Source organism: Chelonoidis abingdonii, chromosome 5, assembly GCF_003597395.2.
Source record: "Chelonoidis abingdonii isolate Lonesome George chromosome 5, CheloAbing_2.0, whole genome shotgun sequence".
Classification (NCBI taxonomy): domain Eukaryota; kingdom Metazoa; phylum Chordata; order Testudines; family Testudinidae; genus Chelonoidis; species Chelonoidis abingdonii.
This window is the reverse complement of record NC_133773.1, coordinates 93,922,640-93,931,727: the sequence shown is the minus strand read 5'-3', so window position 1 is coordinate 93,931,727 and position 9,088 is coordinate 93,922,640. Positions and strand designations below refer to the sequence as shown.

Here is a 9,088-nt window from a genome sequence, read left to right as displayed (position 1 = left end):
TGGCGAGCATGGCGGCAGCTGTGACCCCAGCGGGTGAGTTACACCGCGGCTACCCCCGGACTGGCTGCAATCGCAGGGAACAGGGAAGTTCTGTTTTCCCGCCCCTGGCGCTGCCCCCTACGCCGGCTCCTGGCCTGTAATGGCGTCGCCATTGCTGATCTGGCACGGCCGCGGCCAAGCCCGGCCCCAGGCTGCAGCCAGTCCCGGGCAGCATCAGCTACCTGCCTAGCCGAGCCCCGCGCTCGCAGCAGCCTGGCAACCGACGGGTGCGCAGGGAGGAGAACACTCGGCGGCCCCATCACCCCGCCGGTTGGCTGAGATCACGTGCCTCTTCCCCACCAATAGTTGCGCACTCGCGGACTTGGCGTCGCCCCGCGCCACTGACTGTTCCCCCTAGAGGTTGCCCCGCCCCCAACGCGCGGACACACTGGAGCGAGAACTAGCGTGCGAGGATGCGGGTCCGAAATCTCGCGGTAACTGCCCGCCGGTATTTAAGTTCCCTCGAGGCCAATGTTCGGTCTCTGTTCTCTCTTCCCTGCCTGGTTGGTGAGGCGGTTGTTTGGTCCTGCCTCCCTACTGAGGGCCGCGTGGGCAGCAGCAGGGACTGGGCGGCCCGACTCCTCCATGGGGAGCTGGGCCCGCGCAGGGCTCCTCACCCCAGCCTGGCGGGGCTATTCCGCCCGGGGGGCGCGGCGCGGCGCTGCGCTGGGGGCTGTCCCGCCCGGGGGGCCCTTCCGCTGCGCCCCGCCGCGGCCCCGGATCGCCGGTAGATGCGGGAGCCGAGTGAGGCTGGCCCTGCGGGTGGCCGCTCCGGGAGCGTGTCCGACGTGGGGGCAGAAATAACGAGCTTTGTGCAGATAGAGTTAGGTTCGGCCGCGTCAGGGGTTGCGGCAGTTACCTGGGCGACTCCACTCCGGCCTGGCTGCTGCGTCCTGTGCCTGGCCGCGCCTCTGAGCGCTCATTGGGGAGGGGTTGGCTTGTGCACTGGGAGTTGGGCCTACTGGCAGCACAGGTCAGTGTCTTCCCTTCGTCAACGTTGGCGATATTAACGTAACAAACAAAATCTTCATAAAGTGCCCTAGCCCTGCACTTGGCTCCTTGAACAATTAATTTAACAAGCTGCGGAGCTAACTGCTTTGGCAAAGTATTTTTGGCACTTTTAACGAAAGTCTAGTCCTGTGTCTCTTCTGACATATACATTGCTCAAGGTGCGTTAAATTACTGTATTGTAAATACTTGAAAATCATGGGGGTGCGGGGAGGCAACTTGCACAATTAATATTTATTTAACAAATTGCATTTTTCTCCATGTGGACAACGAAAATTGAGAAACTCGTTTTATTTACTGGTTCTTGTCCACTTGCCCAAAGGTTGTATCTTAAACATCAGGCTACGAAGAACGTCTTTGGCAAAACTCTCCTGAAATTTTTTTTTTAAAGTTGGAAACATTTCTACTAGACTTTGTTACTCAGTTTAAAATCCTGTCACTTTAATAGTGTTGATTCTTGTGTGTAACTATTGCCATGTGCTTTAATCTTTACATTGGTTGAGTACCTAATGTATACTGTTACAATATGTATCTAAGATTCCAGTGAAAAGTTTCCACATTTTTTTAAATGTGGACTTTCACTTTTTAGATATATATATATTTTTTAACTTGCTAGGGCTGACCATGGGTTAAATGGCTGTCAGCAACTATTGGCTGAAAGCAAATATTTTTTCCTAAACTTGAACCATTGACTTTTTTTGCTGTAGAATCTGAATTGATTATTAATAGTTGAATTGTATACAAGGGATTTTATAGAATAAAAACCCAAATTATAGCTGTTGATCTCACTAATTTAAGTGATCTTATGTTGTCTGTTGAAAATGTTGAACTTTAAATATCTCTTAAACATTGCATAGTAATATGTCCTTTAAAATATTGTGCAGATAAATGGTCGCACCTGACTGAAATGCTCATGAAGACATCTCTGAGGAATGAAGAAGTGCCTCTGCTGGAAAGTAAGCAATTCTGATTGAATGAAAGTTAATAGCTTGCTTTGATTACTTTGTGGTAGTTGGATGATAAATTAGAGGAATTTTTATGAATTACCTACAAATCACTAAATTACAGTGAATTTGAGAATGTTAAAGGAATTTTGAGATTAGTTATTTCCCCTTTTTTGCTTTGCCCTCTTAAGGCAGACTGTGCTTTAAGTGGCCAACACAGGGGGGTATAGTAATTCTCTCTCAAACCCAGAGGTGAGATTAAAACTCTTCTCTGGATCCTGTCGGGAGGAACAAACTCACAAGGAAATCAACTTAATGTGTTACAATTCCCTTTTTGAATAAGTTTTGTATCTGTTTTCTTCAGGTTCATTGACTTGAATCATTGGTGCTAGCATAAGATTACCATGCTTAGCTTTACTTTATGGTGTTAGGGAATTACTTGTGATCACATGAAGCTTTCTCTGATTTCAGAGTCCTCAAGAATATATTCATAATAATCAGATGCCTAGATGTACTTCATAGAACTTGCAAGACACTTCGACATAAATCTCCTTGAAGAGTGACAAATTCTCAGGTATGTAATGTAAATAGGAGCATCAGACTGAGGTGGGTGGGTACATATTTTTCACCAGTTGAAGTAAAATCTAAATTTGTGTACCTAGCCGACCCTTCAAGGTGCTTCCATGGAAACTTAACTGTGGGTCAAGAGAATAAACACTTCTTCAGTGTAAGATTGTCTAGGAGTCCTCTGCATAATAACTCTTTTGCAATGAATGTTTACTAGTGATAGCTGATAAGAGGAATTATAGCTCTGAAGCAAATTAGTGACACATGACTACTCCAGCTTATTGGCATAAAATAAGCTATGAACTTGACTTTCATTTTTGGCTATCTGGATGTTGTCTACATTTCAAGTTTTTGCTGACTTTTTTAGTTTAACTTTAACGTACCTTTTTTATAGTTTAAATCCTAGTGTGGACACTCTAAAATTGAAACCTGGCTTACACTGATTTTAGCTAACCAACTTTAACTGGAAATGGCTGAGGAAAGCTTGAGGCATATTGAAGGCATGACAGATATATTGCATTTATGAATTATTTGCTGGTGATTAAACTCTTCCTTTTTTTTAACAGGGAAAAAATGAACAAAATATAAGCGATTCAAACTTGCAGCGCCTGCTTTGGTGAAAGTGTGGTGATTACTAATTTCATACATGCTCATGTAATTGTTTTCTGTAACACATCGTGTCTCGAAAAACAGTAAGATAAGTAATGGCTAGGACAGCACAACAGTTGGTAGCCTCAGTTTGCATGATTAAATTTTTGACCCAGCTCATGTTTCAGTTCTGAAATGGAATAAAACTAGTGTCATTCATCTTTGAATAATGTATTTGGGGAATGTTTTTATACTATACTCACTAATAAAGAATTTTGTAGTACAATGTACTTGGACATTGTTGCATGCAAATCCAGCAGGAGATTTGAAGCATGGAGAGGAGAAGTACAATTCCTGTTCCTATGTCATGGCAGATGAGACAGACCTTCTGAGGCATGAGTATTTCTGCTTATGCCTTGCATAGCTGGGTCACAATCCAGTCAATAGGCTGCTTACACACTGACAAACAGGTCACTTCTGGTCCACAGATTGAAGCAGGCATCATTTATCAGGTGGGGGCAGACTCCACCAATTAATGACTTGGGAGATCTCATGTAGTCAACATAAAACAATTTACAAAAAAGCATAATTTACCATAAGACACTAAAATTACACTTTTGTGTCTCTTCCTAGCCTGAAACCAATGTTAGTTGCCTTCTGCGAAGTGTCAGTTTTAGAAAACTGAAGCCACTAAGGTTTTCATAAGAGTGGTTTCCTATAGACTTCTCCATAATTAGACTACAGAAATAATTGAAGTGAAAAATATATTTATGTGGTGCTGTCCTTAAACTTATTCTAGTTGCCAGCTGAAGACCTTCCTTGCTTCAGTCCATCTGTTCTTTGTAGTGGCAGGCAATAAAAGAGTGAGTTACAAGCCTACTCTGTCAGGCCTGGTCCACACTACAGTGCTCTTTAAATCGATTTAAAGGGCTCTTTAAATCGATTTCTGTCCTCCCCAACAAGAGGAGTAATGCTAAAATCGATATTATATCGGAATAGTGTTAGTGTGGATGGAAATTGACATTGGCCTCCGGGAGGTATCCCACAGTGCACCACTGACCGCTCTGGACAGCAATCAGAACTCAGAGGCACTGGCCAGGTAAACAGGAAAAGCCCCCACCCTGCGAACTTTTGAATTCAATTTCCTGTTTGGCCAGTGTGGAGCTCTGATCAGCACAGGTAACAATGCAGTCTCCTGAGAATAGAAAGAGTTCCAGCATGGACCGCAGGAGAGGTACTGGATCTGATTGCTATATGGGGAGAGGATTCAGTGCTAACAGAACTCCGTTCTAAAAGATGAAATGAAAAAAATATTTGAATTTCAAAGGCTATGTTGAGAAAGGGCCACAGCAGGGACGCAGTGCAGAGTGAAAGTTAAGGAGCTCAGACAAGCCTACCAGAAAACCAAAGAAGCGAACAGAAGGTCTGGGGCAGGGCCGAAAACATGCCGCTTCTACGCTGAGCTGCATGCAGTTTTAGGGGGCTGCGCCACCACTACCCCCCTTGTCCGTGGATTCTGAGGTGGGGGTTATAATCTCAACCATGGCAGAGGATTCAGTGGAGGGGGAAGATGAGGAGGAGGAGCAAGAAGAGGATGACCTTGCAACGACCACACAGCACTCCATTAGTCCAAACAGCCAGGAGCTTTTTGTGACCCAGACGGAATTACCCCCCCAGCTCTCCCAAGCCGCTAGCCCAAACAGTGAAGCCATGGAAGCGACCTCTGGTGAGTGTATTTGTAAATATCAAACATGGTTTAAAAGCAAGCGTTTTTTAATGATTGATTTGCCATCAGGGCTGGATGCATTTGCAGCCAGTAAAGTTGCAGGAAAAGTTTGTTAACATGTCTGGGGATGGAGTGAAAATCCTCCAAAAGAATCTCCATGATTGCTCCTGGAGGTACTGCAAAGCCTTTGCAGAAGGTTTCTGGGCAAGGCAGCTTTATTATGTCCACCATGATAGACACTTACCCGCCATGCATGTAGCAAGTAATTGGTATCATTGCATGACAAAGCACAGCAGCGTATGGTCTGGTGATTCCTGGATTCCAGAAACATTCGCTCTTCATCTCGCGCTGTGATTCTCAGTAGAGTTATATCATCATTGTGACCTGGTTGAAATTCAGGAATTTAATTAAGGGGACAGAGATGGCTATTTCCTAGGGGCTGTTGCTTACATCAAATCTTCCTTGCATGTAGCAAAGCTGGGGGAGGGAGGAATGATGCGCTTAGCGTTTGGCGAGCAGGAATCTTACCAGCTACCAGCCATGCATTGGGGGGTGGGGGGAAGGAGGTGGTGTTTAGCACTGATAGCAGCCATGTAATGGGGGAGGAATATAGAAATCCTTACATAGGGAAAGAGGAGGGGTTGGCGTCTGCTGCTGCGTTAATAGGAAAAGGCATCATGTACTGTGTATATGAAGGCTGGAGAAGTCAAAAAGTACCTCACCATGCGCGCTAGAAAGCTGAAGTATGATGCCCGACCTGCGTCTGTGAGATCTGCAACACCAGAGCCACAGCACTCAATATTAAAAGATGCAAAGTGCGACTTGTATGAAATCACATGTTTGCTATGTAAGGTGAATAGTGTGAAAGAGTATACCATTGTTCTGTAAAATGTATCTTTTACATACTTCTCTCCTGTTTTCCTCCCCCATGCACTGCAGTTTCCAGACTCCTATCCATCCGAAGCTGGCTCAGATAAGGCGGAGGAAGAAGAGGACGCGAGACGAAATGTTCTCTGAAATCATGGAAGAACTCCGCAATGAAGAGCTCATCAGATATGAGTGAGGACATGCTAGCAAAGTACAGAAAGATGCCAGTGAACCTGAGGACAGGAGAGAACCTCGAGATGAGAAGTGGCACCAGGAAGATCAAAGGTGTGAGCGGGAAGATCGCGGTGCGGATGCAACGTGGAGCTGCTGGTGATCAAACTGATATCCTCCGAAGTCTGGTGGATCTTCAAGGAAGAGCAGTGGGGTCACAGAGTGCCACTGCAGCCCCTGTGTAACACCTCAGCACCCCATGTTCATATATCTCCTCACCCAGATGTGTTAGAACGCGTGGGGGAAGCTTTTCTGCAGCCCAACTCCACCCTGTGGACAGTCAACCAAATAGGCTGTCATTACATTGAAATTGCTTAATATGCCTTCTTCTCCTCCTATCCCTCCCAAACCACACCTGTATACCTTGATAATTCTCTGCTCTCTTTTTAATTTACTGTTTAACAAAGAATACACTCAAAGGGGGAGGGTGGTTGCTTACAGGGAAGGAGTCAATCAAGGGGGGAGGGTTCTTGAAGGGAAGCAAACACAGCAGTCACACCGTAGCCTGTCTGTATGAAACTCATTTTCAAGGCTTCTTGATGTCACTGCTTCCTGGTGTGCTCTTCTAATCGCCCTGGTGTTCTGCTGCTCGTAGTCAGCGGCCAGCGATTTGCCTCAGCCTCCGACCTGCCATAAAGGTCTCCCCTTACTCTCACACAGATTGTGGAGCAACAGCAAGCAGCAATAACAAAGGGAATTGTTTGTCTGAGGTCTGAGCGAGTAAGTAATGTGCGCCAGCGACCTTTTAAACGGCCAAATGCACATTCTACCACCATCGTGCACTTGCTCAGCCTGTAGTGAACAGCTCCTGACCACTGTCCAGGCTCCTGTGTCATGGCTTCATGAACCATGGCATCAAGGGATAAGCTGGGTCCCCAGGATAATGATAGGCATTTCAACCATCCCAACGGTATTTTCTGTCTGGGAAGTAATTCCCTTGCAGCAGCCATTTAAACAGTGTGAGTGAGGTGCTTGTCGTGAAGATGCTTGGTGAGTGCGTGTGTTGTGGCCATCCCACGTGATTTTGGTGAACGTCCCTTGTGTTCCATTTGCAGCAGCATTGAAAAGTACCTTTCGTTTACATCATGGGTGCCTGGGTGCCAGGCCAAGATAGGATATGGTTCCATATGGCCCCCCCCCAGTTAGGGAATCCCTTGCAGCAAAGCATCCAGATCACTGCGCAGTTCCCAGAGTCACAACCTTTCGTAGCAGCGCTTATGATACTTGGGCTACTTGCATCACAGCAGCCCCACAGTAGATTTCCCACTCCAATGATTTCCAACTGACCGGTAGTGTCGGGAGTTGTAAGCTTCCAGAGGGCTATGCCACTCGCTTCTCACGTGGAGGGCTGCTTCATCTTGGATTATGGCATTTCGGGCAGGGAAAGCAGTCACAAAGTTCAAAGAAAGTGCTCTTACGCATGTGAAAGTTTGCAGCCCTGCGAATCATCCCCACCTCAAAACTATGTGGTCTACCGGTCTGTGCTTGTTTCCCGCACCCAAAATCGGCGTTCAATGGGTACAGACGCTGCCCCTATACCGCAGTAGCTCCAAAACGCATGGGCCCGCGGTTAGGGAGAATTCGTGTCCATGTCCTCATTAGCTCTCGTCGCTACGCTGCGTAGTCTTCCTCCTCGCCTGCCTTTGCAGTTCATCATTCACATAGACAGCACGAGAATGCGTGAGGTGTTTACAACGTCCACGATTGCGTGAGTGGCTTTCAGGGGTCATGCTTGCAGTTCTATGGCGTTTGCTCAGTTCACCCAGGGAAAAAGGCGTGAAATGGTTGTCTGCTGCTTTTACAAAGGGAGGGGTGAGGCTGTACCCAGAACCACCAGCGACAATGATTTTTGCCCCATCAGGCACTGGGCTCTCAACCCAGAATTCCAAGGGGCGGGGGAGACAGGGAGCTATGGGATAGCTACGGAATAGCTACCCACAGTGCACCGCTCCAGAAATCGACGCTAGCATTGGACCATGGACGCACACCGTCGAATTAATGTGCCTAGTGTGGATGCGCACAATCGACGTTTTAATATCTGTTTAATAAAACCGGTTTTAGCTCATTCGAAATTATGCCGTAGTGTGGACGTAGCCTCATTGTATGAAGAAGTAGGTGGAGCATGTGATTGTATTCTGCTTTCCTTCATCTCAAAACTCATCTAAGGGCCTTGCAAACGTACTACCAGGCTAAATAATTCAGTGGACAACAATGCATTTGGAACTTAAGGCCTCAAGGACATAAAGTGGGATGTTGGAATCTGCTGACCTGCCTAATTCTGCTAAACCTTATCTATTAATGCCTGTATCAAGCCTGTAACTTATTGTATAGAGCAGTGTTTTTCAAACTTTTTCTGGTGCCCTAGTTGAAAAAAATTGATGCTTGTGACCAATAGAGCTGGGGGTGAGGGCTGTGGCATGGGGCTGAGAAGGAGGGGTTCAGAGTATGGGAGGGGGCTCTGGGCTGGAGATGAAAGGTCCAGCATGTGAGAGGGAGCTCCAGGTTTGGAGGGGGTCTCGGCAGGGGATTGGGGCATGGGCTTATCAAATCACTGCTATGGCAGGTTTCCTCCCTGTCTGTGGAACTGCTCTGGAAGTGGCCAATAGCAGGTCTGGCTCCTAGGTGCAGGGCCTGTGTATCTTCGCCCCCTACACACCTCCCATTAGCCAGTTCCCAGTCAGTAAGAGCCAGTGCTTAGGGTGTGGAGCCCCACCTAGGAGCCAGACCTATTGCTGCCCACGTCCAGGGTGCAGCGTAATGTCAGAACTGGTAGGGACTAGCCTGTCTTAACAGGGAAACACCACCAAGGGGACTTTGGTCAGCAGTGCCAACTGGGCTGTTAAGAGCTTTCGCGACCTGCAGTTTGAAAACCACTGCAATAGAGCAGTGCTTCTCAAACTTGTATTGGTGACCCTTTTCACACAGCAAGCCTCTCAGTGTGACATCTCCCACCCCTTATAAATTAAAAACATTTTTTTTATATTTAACACTACTATAAATGCTGGATGCAAAGCAGGGTTTGGGAGTGGAGGCCAAGAGCTGGTAACCCCTATGTAATAACCTCATGACCCCTGAGGTGTCACCATCCACAGTTTGAGATCCGTACTATTGAGCAAAC

General features: G+C 46.8%; 1 long non-coding RNA gene and 1 other non-coding gene across 7 annotated transcripts; both read left to right on the top strand.

The window, feature by feature from the left end:
- Nucleotides 1-454: 454 nt before the first annotated feature.
- Nucleotides 455-3,436, top strand: LOC116820624 (uncharacterized). Of its 6 annotated transcripts, none has more exons than XR_012655974.1 (3): nt 455-473; nt 1,932-2,003; nt 2,463-3,436. It is a non-coding gene; the product is annotated as an uncharacterized LOC116820624 (long non-coding RNA). The 6 variants fall into 6 exon arrangements; XR_012655976.1 differs by having other exon boundaries at nt 470-487; XR_012655977.1 differs by lacking the exon at nt 455-473 and adding an exon at nt 525-542.
- LOC116820633 (small nucleolar RNA SNORA26) lies at nt 2,170-2,287 on the top strand. Its single transcript, XR_004372687.1, has one exon. It is a non-coding gene; the product is annotated as a small nucleolar RNA SNORA26 (small nucleolar RNA).
- Nucleotides 3,437-9,088: the final 5,652 nt, after the last annotated feature.